The sequence below is a fragment of the Python bivittatus genome, unplaced genomic scaffold, assembly GCF_059951505.1.
Source record: "Python bivittatus isolate LINGU-HERP-01145 unplaced genomic scaffold, Pbiv_v1 ctg000080_np1212, whole genome shotgun sequence".
In the NCBI taxonomy this organism is placed as follows: domain Eukaryota; kingdom Metazoa; phylum Chordata; class Lepidosauria; order Squamata; family Pythonidae; genus Python; species Python bivittatus.
Window position 1 is genome coordinate 81,583,439 of NW_028277035.1, and position 12,829 is coordinate 81,596,267.

General features: G+C 38.5%; 1 protein-coding gene across 1 annotated transcript in view; it reads left to right on the forward strand.

Moving 5' to 3' along the window:
- The window catches only part of CADPS (calcium dependent secretion activator), a 402,311-nt gene that overhangs the window by 135,630 nt on the left and 253,852 nt on the right, over positions 1–12,829 (forward strand). The window lies entirely within an intron of this gene.

Genomic DNA, 12,829 nt, shown 5'->3' on the forward strand with positions numbered 1-12,829 from the left:
TAAGGTCAATTTACACTGTACCTACTTCCCAGCGTTTTGTATCTTTCTCTGTCATTTTACACCACCACCACCACCACCACCACTTCCTCCTCCTCCTCTGCTTCCTCCTCCTCGCCATCCAGCCCTTACTCCATCAGGATTTCCCTCTTTCTTCTCTTTTATATGTCATAGTCTGTAACTTGAGCTCACTTGGTAAATAGCATTCTGCATTTCATGAAAAGTGTAATACATTTCTGGTGGTTCAGTATTGCTAGCAGGGCTTCCTACCACACATAAGCACACACACACACACACACACACACACACAAATCATAAAATGGCTGCCAGGAAACAAAGAATTGTGAGGTTTATTTGTATAGTTCATTTACCAGAAGTGCTTCTATGCTGTTTCACAGAGAAAATAAAGTTTATGGGAGCCCTTAAAACATTTTAGAATAAAACAAGGGGAAAAAACAACCCATTAAAATAAACCTGTTGGGGGAATTAGTGGCTGAGAAAAGCCAACATAAAAGTGGCTTTTGAAAAGATGCCTAGTCATGAGAGCACTGGGGCATATCACAGAGGGGAGATCATTTTGCAGCCTGTGTGTCAAAGTAGAAAAGGTCTGCCTTTATCCTGCTGACACAGCAGTCTGGGATGCAGGACATTACCTGAAGATCTTTAATGTCCTGACTTGCTTAGCCTTGTTGGCGCCACCCTCTTTAGCCCTCCAGGGTGCTTCCTTTCATTTTTATTTTAATGTATTTATTTATCATATTTATATGCCACCCAACTCACAGAAACGAAACTCCTTACATTTGTCCTTTTTGGGGGGGCAGATGAGCATTACTTCCAGACAAAACATGGGGACCCTCTTGGGACTCAGAGATGCTCTTGGAAAGCTAAAAGCTGACACTATGCAGAAAGCAAGTTTACTATTTAGGTTTCCCCCCGCCCCCGAATTTTAAACTTCTTAAAAAAAAAAAAAATCCACAATGCCATGCTTCCAGATGGCCTATTCACTGCTGAGACATGGTTGCAGAGACGAGCTTTCCCAACATGCATTCTTCTTGCAAAAATAGCAACTTGCACCATTTTTTAAAATTGCACAAATGTATTTCACAAAAATGTTGCCTATGAAGAACCTCAAAGGCACTGAATACAAAAGCAGCTTTTCCTAAACTATAATAAGGGTGATGGAAGGGGCCAACACCTAAGCCATATTGAACTGTGGCTTGATTCTTTGAGTTCCCATTTTAAATGGCTGCTTGACTCCCCAGTAAGGTAGTTTTCAGTACTGTTTCTCTCTCTCTCTCTCTCTCTCTCTCTCTCTCTCTCTCTCTCTCTCTCTCTCTCTCTCCGTGTATAAACAATTTGCATGCCTCTGTGGACCTTGTTGCATCCCAGGCAAACAGCATCATTAGCTAAACTAAATGAAGCAATTGGAATGAGTGGCCACTGGGACCTTATTATATCAGAAAACAAATGGGAAATGTTATTAATAGGCTTCCCAAAAACTTACTTTAATTGTGCTAACAACTGTAGACTTTTAAAGCAAAATGTTTCTTCTTCTTGGATGGGGCTCCTGTTGTCTAGATCTGTGATTTTTGCATAAATAAGGGGGGTTTTTTTAGTTTTGTTTTTTACCTCTACCAAACTCCCTGGTGTTTTTATGGGCTAGTGAGCCCATTTGGAATTTGAGAACATGTCAAGGACACTCTTGAGAGAATGGCTGCTGGAGTTGGCATTGCCATTTACAAAATAGCTCCAGTAATCTATGTTGGACTGAAACGGATCACAGAAAGCAAGAATCAACTGTTCACATAAATAAAATTAAATTAAAAAGAACACATGCACACTACTGTTCTTTCTTCCCTTGTAGCCTATGTCTCTATGTGTACACATGCTATGGATATGCTGTATCAAAGCTTTCTCTACCTAGTAACTTCCAGATGCGTTGAAGTTCAGCTTCCATAATTCTCAGGCAACAACTTCCAGAAATATTGGGAGGTATAATCCAACATATCTGGAGGATGTCAGAGGAGGACACTGCATTGTTTTAAAATATGGTACCATGAGGGTTAAGGTTGTACAGTGCTTTGGGCTCAATTCTATACTTCAGAACACGTTGGAGGGTATGTCCAGAACCTCTTTTCAGCTTTAAGCTTCGTGTCTACTTTCAGAAACCTGAATTCTAAGCACACCTTCCAAACCAAATCAGAAGCCCTGCACAGAACTAATAGATATCCCTATAGACAAGATATTTGTTCAGGCGAAATACAGCATATGATTGAAACACTGATCGTACTATATTTCAGGCAATGCACATAAAAAGCGGGCAGAGCTTTGATCACACTGTTGCAGTTGCCATCTTGATTTTTTTTTCTACTGTACCCTGTGGACACCCCTGCTCTATTTACTAGTAAGCAATTGTCTAATAATCTTCTAAGAAGCTACAGATTTAGATCATTGCTTTTGTTATGATGTTTTCCCCCATTTTCTTTTTTCTTTTTCCTTGTTAGCTGCACAGAGTCCTATGTTTGAGATAAGCAGCCATATAAATTAAATAAGTAAATGAATATTTGGTCACTGGGTGCTGGGGGAACCTAATTAATGTTTAGCAGTTTGAAAAATAGAAATTGTTGCGATTTATAATATTTCTTTCTCTTAATTTTCTAGGGGATCCTTATAACTGATATGTTTGTTATATTATTCATTAGTTTTGCTTCATTTGCTGTTTTTCCTATGGGAGCTTAAGGAGACATGCATAACAGTCTCCCCACATTTTATCCTCCCAAAAATAATCCTATGTGTTTGACTGAGTTCAGCAATAGTGCTGGCCTAAAGTCAACCAGGAAACTCAGTGGCTGACTGGGGACTTGACTTGAATTTCCCTCATTCAGGCCCAGTACCTTAACTTAACTTAACACTACTACACTTTCAGGAAGCATAGGAATAGGAGATCATTCAGTGGGATTGTTTTCCATAAAATAATTTGTTCAGATTTTCAATCTATGCTATTTCAAGTAGCGTAAGTGAATTATAGCTTCACTATTTGTAACTTAGCAATATTTTCCTACTTAAATATTAAAGACTTTAACAATCATCTCTTTTTCAACTGATTGACTAATTAATAATTCTTGCATACATATTATCAAAGCTTGAATAAACAAATCATAGGATAAGTTATTATTCCACAACAAACCTCTTTCTTGCTTTTGTTTTTCTTGTCTTTTAGTTGCTTTTTTGCTAAACTATGTAGAAAAAAATAATTTTAGAGTAGTTTTAAAATCTCTACATTCCTGAGATATTTTTCAGTATCTGGGGGTATATCATTGCAACTTCATTATAGTACTATTATTATTATTACGGTTGTTGTTGTTATGATTATTTTGGTTGGTCAAAGCCAGATGTTTAGACTGGATTTGGCATTTTTATCCACCTATCGAGTCCTTCCCAAGGACCTGGGATAGCCAGATGTTGTTGTTGTTAGTGTTATTATTACTACAAATAAATAGGATTCCATTAATTCAAAACTTTTGCTGTGATCAAAATTAGCATCAGCATTTAAAATAGTCTCTTTCTTGTTAAGCAAGTCATTATCTATATCTATTAGTCCAATTAAAGCTTGGAGCCTTAATCACATGCAGTATGAATAATCTAATTTTCCATTTGCAAGATTGTCATAATTCTTACTAAAGGTAGGCACAGCTTTTGTCTGCAAGATTGGGGTTAATTTTCCTTTCTATGTCTCAGTGCTAATATTTACCTTCAATCACATCTAGGCAAGATTGTCAAAGATTTCAGTGAAGGCACACATCTGTAATTAAAAAAAGTATATGGAAGACAACACATGCTGAAGTTCTCAAGCAATTATGGATGCCTGTATTTTTTTTTCTCTGATCGTTCTTCCTTGTTTTCTTTTTTCTTTTTAATCCTGGGGGGGGGGAGATTTCCATTAGTCTAAATCCTGAGTCAAAATGGGACTGTGGCAATGCTCCGAGGAGGTACTCCGAATGTTATGGTATAGTGTATTTCTAATTGAGCCTCTCAGATGGGGATATGTAATCCTGGATTACATGATGACATTAATGCTTCTCATCCTGCTTTCATTTTAAGGCAGACATTGGATTGCCAATAATTAAATGCCCTTGAAACCAGGAGGACCGTATCCCTGTAGTTCATGAAGCAGGACTAAAAAACTCTCTTGTTGACCTGAGAATTCCAAGAATAAAAATTATGAAGCAGATTACTAGCTGTCTCCTTCTCCTTCTCCTTCTCCTTCTCCTTCTCCTTCTCCTTCTCCTTCTCCTTCTCCTTCTCCTTCTCCTTCTCCTTCTCCTTCTCCTTCTCCTTCTCCTTCTCCTTCTCCTTCTCCTTCTGGAATACAGCCTTGGAAAAGGTTTAAACTATAGGTACTTCTGTGAGGAAAAGCAAACATAACAAGCAGAACTCCAAATATAGCCAGAAAACACCAAATATAGCTTGCTAGTTATTTGCTGGGCATGCAGTTAATTTCAATTAATAATAAGCTATTAATGAATTACCAAAGCAAGGAAATAATTGTAACCAAAGAATTTTGCATAACTTTAGCTACTGAAAATACAGTGAACATAGATTGTAGCAGAAGACTTTTTAATATCACCAGGGGCATGCAAAAAGTCAAGATGCCAGCCACAACTTCACCCACCAAAAAAAAAAAAAAAAAAGCAGAGCTTCAATCAGATGTCATAGAACTCATCTTGACTTTTTTTAACATAACCCGAGGACACACTTGAATGGCATCAATACTTGACTATGGAATACATTTTCAATTTGGGGGGACAATGAAGGAAAGACACAGAATTGTTGTTCTTGCTTGATGAGGGTCAAATTCCAGAAAGTGTTAAATCCTTACAAATTTAATAATTCTGAATGCTGCATTATTCCTTATGCTGGAAAGGTATTTTAAAAGTAATCATCCAGGTGGAACAGGGGCTAAATTCACCAGCATAGCCCTCTATGCCTGCATAGACGTTCTGGAAGCAAAACATTTCCTGGTCAATTGATCAGTTTGCAGGTTCAGCAATAGCTAGATGGATAGATAGTGTGCTCTAATACATTTAGGGAATTGCAATCCAACACTCCTATCAAGTCAGGTTGGGAACTGAAACTGCAATGTTTGCTACAGTTGCAACTTTCCAAAATGCATTGCATGAAGCAAGCATTTACCGGATAGAACAATTTGTCTCTGGAGAAGGATAAAATATAGGATGGCATTTACAACAAACCAAGCTATCTTATAAAAAATGCTTTATAGAGAACTATCATCAGAGGCAGCACTATTTCAGACAAACTGTGTCTTATGATTGAATTTCCCCTCCCCCTGATACTAGAAGAGATTACAGAGAGATCCATGATTTGGAAAGTTCATAAAAGGAGTAATGAACTGATCCAAGGTTAATGAAGCTCCATAACATAAAGAGCCACCCAGAGTCACCTGTTGGGGGAGATGGGTGGCATACAAATTTAAGAAAGAAAGAAAGAAAGAAAGAAAGAAAGAAAGAAAGAAAGAAAGAAAGAAAGAAAGAAAGAAAGAGAGAGAGAGAGAGAGAGAGAGAGAGAAAGAAAGAGAAAGAAAGAAAGAAAGAAAGAAAGAAAGAAAGAAAGAAAAAAAGAGGGAGGGAGGGAGGGAGGGAGGGAGGGAGGGAGGGAGGAAGGAAGGTAGGAAGGAAGGAAGGAAGGAAGGAAGGAAGGAAGGAAGGAAGGAAGGAAGGAAGGAAGGAAGGAAGGAAGGAAGATAGGCTGAGAATGTACTAGACGGTGTTCTACTTTTAGATCTCAGTTGTGTAACTTCGGTGTAATCCTGACTTATCATAGAATCATACAACTTGAAATGACCTTAGAGGTCACCTAGTCTAACCAACTGCTTAGTGCAGAATCCACTAAAGCATTTATAACAGATGACTACCTAGCTTGTTTGAAAGCCTCTAACAAAGGAAAACATATCAAGACATATAGCAGCATGTTCCACTGGCTGACAGCTCATACAGTCAGGGAGTTCCTCCTGATGTCTTGCTGAATCTCCTTCCTTATAGTTTTAACCTCTTGGTTCTGCTCCTGCCCTCAGGACAATAGAATGTAAGTCCATTCCCTCTTCTGTGTGACAATCCTTAAACATTTGAATATTATTGAATCTCCCCTCAGTTGTCTTTTCTGGAAGCTAACCATAACCACATCCTTTAAACATTCCTCATAGTCAGCCCCACTAGGTAGATCAGACCAGGAAATCAGTTCCACAAGAAGGCTAAAACTACTTTTATTGAAATTGGCTATAATATCTTGCAAGTCTGATTGTGCTGTACCTCCTCCTTCTTCTTATAGTTCAACGAATTAGGGAGGTGTCTGCCTGAGCCACTTCCAAATGTTATCTTGTTCTAGACTTTAAAAAATGCTTCAGTTCCTTTTGCCTAGGTAACAGTTCCTGCATTCCTTCATCAAGGTCATCTTCCTTTCTCTCTACACTCATAGATCCTTCACCATCTTGGTAGTCCTCCTCTGAACTTGCTCCAATTTGTGAAGTCCTTGGTGCTCTCTGATTGTTTGCTTGCAGACATTTCATTATCCGACTAAATAACATCATCAGTGCTAGTGAGTGTGGGGTTTGTTCCCTGTTTATATACAGTAGTTTGCCCTGCCAGTGTTGCTGAGGATTTTATTTTCTCCTTGGTAGTTCCTTGAGTAGGGTATTGTTTTCTGCTTGATTGTTTGTCTCCTTGGTAGTTCCTTGATTAGAGAATTGTTTTCTGCTTGATTGTTAAGTGTTAATCCCTGCTTATCTGGGTGTTGGCTACTGGAGAGGATGTGTTCTGATCTTTTTGTTTCCTTCTTAGCTTTTTTATTGTCTCTTCTGAATGCTGTGTAAATGTGATTTATCTCTATGTGTCTATTGATGGCTGAATTGTCTGAATGCCAAGCTTCCAAGAATTACCTAGTGTTTTTTGATTTTGCTTGGTCTAGGATGCTCACAGTTTCCCAGTTGAAGCTACAGTTGGCTCTGTCCATGTGTTGTGAGATTAAGGAGTTTTCAAATCAAATCAAATCTTTATTGCAGTCAAAGACTTGCATAAGGAGGGTAGGGTACAGTCAATTTAAAAAGCATAGAAAATATATCAGAAAAATAATAATAAAAAGCAAAAAGATATAAAATAGAAAGTATATATCTAAAAGGAATCTAAAAGAAAAATTATGAAAAGCTAAAGATATAAAAATGTATGCATTAAAGCAGAAAGTATATATAAAAAACAAGAGTCTAAACAAATCTAAAAGGAGGGATAGGAGCATTAGATGAGTGTAAGGGAGCATAAAGGTTAGCATATGGCAGACTATATCTATCAAATTACAGAGCACTCTAGTATGGCAAACTCTGGTTTCTCTTTAGGTCATATAAATCTTTTGCCTTAAGGAGTTTTCATCATGTCTTCTGACTGCTAGTTCATGGATGCACTCTGCTAGTCTTCTGCTTGTCTGTCCTGCATAGTGGCTGTTACAATCCTTACATGTAGATGACAGTGTAAGGACTCAGTTGAAAGATCTAGATCAGGTTACCTCCTAATTGATACTTTACCAACCTTTTGTTCATCTAAAACATATGAGGGCATGCTGTTCAGTCTTTTTTCTGTCAGAAAGGAAGGCAAAAGTAATTATTGTTTAGGCCTTTATTTTTCTTCTCCAGGCAAAAAAGAAAAAAAATCAATTGTATTTGCAAAGTTCATAAAGATCTTTACTCAACAAGAATAGATGTACTGCAATTTCTGTATTTTGTTGGGATTGGTGTACATGTTGCTCTGACAAAGAAACATAGTTGTCCTACACAGTGGCTGTTACAGTTCTTACACTGTCTGTGTAGATGACAGTGACACTAAGGGCTTCACAGTTCAACCCTGAGCTACATATATTCTCTTCTATTGCTCCAATTTGTTATTGTCCTTTTTGAATGTTCGTACCCAGCACTGGACATAATACTCCAAATGTGTTCTGACCAGGGCAGAATAGAATGGGACAATTACTCCCTGGGATCTGGACTCTATGCTCCTGTTAACATACCCAAGGATCGCATTCGCCTTTCACCTTTGCCCCTTCCAATCTTGAGACATCTGCAAATTTTATAAGGACATCCTCAAACGCTTAATTCAAGTCATGAATAAAAATGTTGAACAGCATAGGACTCAGGAAAAAGCCATGTAGCATTCCATTAACAAGCAGTCTTTGAGTACAGTCATTCAGCCAACTGTGAATCCAGCTAACAGTAGCATTATCTTATTTTACCATATATTAAGGAAAATATCCTGAGGCACCATCAAAGGTTTGCTGAGGTCTAGGTAACAATGTTTATGGCATTCCCCTGATCTACTAACTTAGTAACTCTATCAAAGAAAGATATAAAGTTAGCTTGTTTGTGACAAACTCAAGCTGGCTCCAATTAATGTTAGCATACTTATCCTAGCATTCACAAACTTACTGCAAAAATAAGATGGGATAGTAATATATGGTAATATATATGAATGACTTGGAGGAAGAAGATAATAGGAATCTAATCAATAATGAGCCATGTATTGTGATTATTATCAATTGTTGTTTTAACGTAATAAGTTAGGGAAAATAACTCACGACAAAAATATGTCAAGTACGATGCAAAATATTCCTCATCACCATATGGGATTTACAGTCTAATTCAACTTTAATGATTTCTCTTTGTCACAGTCTGAGGCAGACGCTCCCAGAATTAGGTTACCTCCTTTCCAGTGATAGTACTAGTAGCAGTAACAGCAGTAGTAATACACCAGGTGGAGCATTATGATCTAATTCTCGTGCCAAAAAACCCAAAACAAAACAAAAACCTCATTCCCCAAAATTAATGTGGAGAACACAATAAAAATATTCAGCAATGACAGGTGTTAAATGATCTGGATCACTGAATCGCTTTACTACAATTGTTGCTGATTTCACTTCCAGCATTTCAGAGAGTGACATACAGCCATAAGCATTCCTTAAAAAGAAAGAGGACAGTAAATGCCTGATTTCTGAGCCAACTGAAATGATCACCCATTCTCTTCCATCCCCTTTAAATCCCTTCTGTCTTTGTTGCTTATATGGCTGGAAGAAATAAGCAGTTAAAATGAAGACTGGAAGGGGAGGTTTTGATGGGGGAAAATCAAGTCATGGTGGGACAATGGTTTTCTGTCACTAGGGTTTATGCAAGGGATAAGGCAGAAGCCAGTAGTACTCAGGCCAGAAGTGGCAGTTACAGTACATAAAGAGACAACTGAACTTTGAGGCCACCAAGTGTCGCATCAAGAAATATTGCCCCAGGCCACCCAAGTTATGCCACCAAGGTGCTTTCCCAGTACCTGGAGTCTGAATCAACTGTTTTATATGGCTTCAATCTTGTTTGCAGTAAAAACTTCTCCACCTGCCTTTGAGTCCACTACTACATCCAGCCAAGGAGATAAGTTGTACAGTGTCTGGAGATTTTGAATTACTGGCATATCCTGGTGAGGGAAACATGACAGCCTCCTGATTTCTGTTCGAGCCAGACTTCTCCTGGATTAATCTAAATATTTTAATTTAAAATAGTGCAGCGGTACATAGTGCTATGGGATCAAATGCAAACCACATGTTCCTGTATTGAGCATGAGGAAGCAAGATGTCTTGTTGCAGGTTTAGGTTGCAATTTATGACAATGCTTTTCACCTTTCAAATTTATGACCCTGGCTGGGATAGCCCTAACCCAAATCCTAACACAGAAGTTTAAGTCCAGAAGAATAAATCATCTACAACATCAAGCAATTATTCTGGCAAGTGTGACATACAAAATTCCTTTTTTTCTCCACTTGGAGCTGCAATGATGGGTAGAGATCATTTTGATACCTTTACAGCCTTCTTGGACCCTCCCCAAATCTAACTTTGGGAGAGATGCCACAGAGTTGAACCAGGTGTCTTGTCTCACATTCCCACAAAAGAGAGGAGCAAGCAAAGATGATCTGGCAGCCAGAGGTTCACACGGGGCCTCACAGCTAAATACCCTCACTCAAGGATGCCAGCAGAAAACAAAAAATGGAAGAGAAAATTTTCTTATAGTACAGTTGGGCAAAGAAGTATAGACTTCTTCAGTAGCTGATAGCTGGCAGAGAAACTTCAAGCAGAGGGAAAGGAAACCTGGCTGTACTTTATTTCAATTCATCTTCCTACCACTGGGTTTTCCCAGATATGTAATAATATTTGAGTTTTGGGGAGAAACACATGCTGCTTTTCTCACTTGCACTGTAATTATCTTGCCCACCACCACTCTATAATAGAATGTGATATAAACCATAATTATCTGTACAGTGTAGGATCCCAAAATAAACATCAGGCAAGTTCTTAGAGAAAGTTTACACGTCAAAAGCTTTCAAAGCCTTCCATGTAAACATTATGAGGAGGGAATGCTTTTAAGTAGTAATGTCTTAGCAGTCCATCTTGCTAACTGTTTCTCTGTACAGGCTGGGCCAGCTTCTATTTGATATTTTAGATTAGACTAGCAGTGACTGCCTTCAGAAATTAAAGCAACTGGTCCATATGTGCATGCATGCATGCATACATACCCATCCCATAATTCTCTTTTGGACCAAGCAATATTATGTAAGGGGAAGAAAAGGAGTAAAAAAATACCACCCCCAAAAATGATCCCGTCCATGTATTCTACTGCCAAGCCAGGTCTCTCCCATCCTATTCTTGTGTCTTATATTTTCCCTATCCTTACATTTCTCCCCATCAAATTCCATCCTGTTCACTTCTGCCCCTGCTCAAGCCTATCTGGATCTTCTTGAATCTCCTCCCTTTCACTTAAAGTATTAGCCACATCTCCCAGCTTTGTGGCATACAGAAACTTTTTAAGTGTTCCCTCAACTCACTCAGCCAAATCATTCTTTAAAAAGCTGAACAGCACAGGGCCCAGGATATAATCAACCAAGGTTCTCACATAACCTTTTTTTAAAAAAAAATACAAATGTAGTCTAGGTTACCAGTCTTGTTGCACTGTGCCACATCCAATATTCTCTTCTAATGGTAAGGACAGTGCCAGTCAGTTTTAGCATGTTTTGGCTGGTATGCCACAAGTACAACCAAAGTCCAGTTTTGCCCCAAGTCTACTGTAATGGGCTGTGTCAATAAGCCTGGGAGACAGGAGGAAGAGCTGCAGCCAAGGCAACGGTCAGATAAGGGATATCTCAGCCCATAGCAGGAAATGGGCATGAAGAAAGTGTCTCAGAAGGAACCCTCCCTAGTTCTCCAGAAAGTAAAGACATGGGAAGGGGGAAATGCTTGCAGACTTGCAAGTGTCTGTTACTATAGCCTTACAATAAAGGTCATGGTTTGATGTTTCTTATCTAGACTACCTGGAAGGTCTGATCCCTACTCATGCTATTCTATGCATGATAGGCTCTCTGACTGAGAAACCCTCTTGCAAATCAGTGTACCATTGCCTACATCACACCAACTAGGAGGTATATGCAGCACACTGGCACATACTCAGGATGATTGCAAAGCAATTAATATTTATTTATTCACAATGTTTATAAAAGGTCATCTGCTAACAGAGTGCTCTGCTATCTCAGAAAGACATGTTTTAAAATTGTAATATTAGAACATCAAACATTCAATCAGATAGTACATTTGCACTTGAAGTACCCTGCATTACTGAGGGATAAAGGCCAGTTTTACAAGACTGCTGAAATAATATGCCAGGGGAAATTAGACTCCAGCCTTAAAATCAGCTTTTAGAAGTGACAAAAAGAGTTTGGCTGCATGTAATGGGGCAGCTAAACAATTATAAACCTTGAACTTCAATGCTTGGACAAGAGGTGGGCGCTCCTTTTGGAGAGTCATATGTATTACATGGGTAGAAAATACTGTAATACCATAGCTGTATTTTATGCTAGAAAAGAATAGTACAATTTTTTCCCCCAAATTCATCTGGAATGGTATGAATTTCTGAAGCCATCAGTCCTAAAGCTAAAATGTTTTTTAGAATTTAAAGGACGTGGCAAACAGCAGATCTTACTAGCTTCTGATGTTTCTGTGTTCACCCAGAAATTTGTACTGAGCCTCTTTACTGATGTCCCTTACCTTGCTCATCCTTGGTTGGTCAGTTTGAAGGACCCTTATCTGTAGTAATGTAATATCACTGAACTTTTGAACAGAAGAAGAAGGAATTATCAGATGGCAAGAAAGATTATAGAAAGATCAGAAGTAGGAATTAGCAGGGGAGTGAAGCTTTCTACTAGAAAAGGAAAATGCCTGTAAGCAGTATTTATCTATCTAGCTATCTATCTGTCTATCTACCTCTACCTCTACCTCTACCTCTACCTATCCTCCCTGCCCTCCCAATAAACCCAGTTGGAGAAAGGCCAGTTTATTAAGAAAAAACCACCAGTCCTTGGACTGCCCTACAGTGCCCACCCATGCACTCTCATATGCGACCATACATTGGTCATCCCAATTTTGTAAGTGAAGCACAGAACTGTGCCCTTAATGTAGAGGGTGGGGGGAAAATTGATTGTGCACTCACAAGCAAAAAATTCAGACTCACCCGAAGAGTATTTTCAGCTATGTTTCTTTGTCAGAGCAACATGTACACCAGTCGCAACAAAATACAGAAATTGCAGTACATCTATTCTTGTTGAACAAAGGTCTTTATAAACTTTGCAAACCCAATTGATTTTTTTCCTTTTTTGCCTGGAGAAGAAAAATAAAGGCCTAAACTATAATTACTTTTGCCTTCCTTTCTGACAGATAAAAGACTGAACAGCATCCTCTCATGTGTTTTAGACGA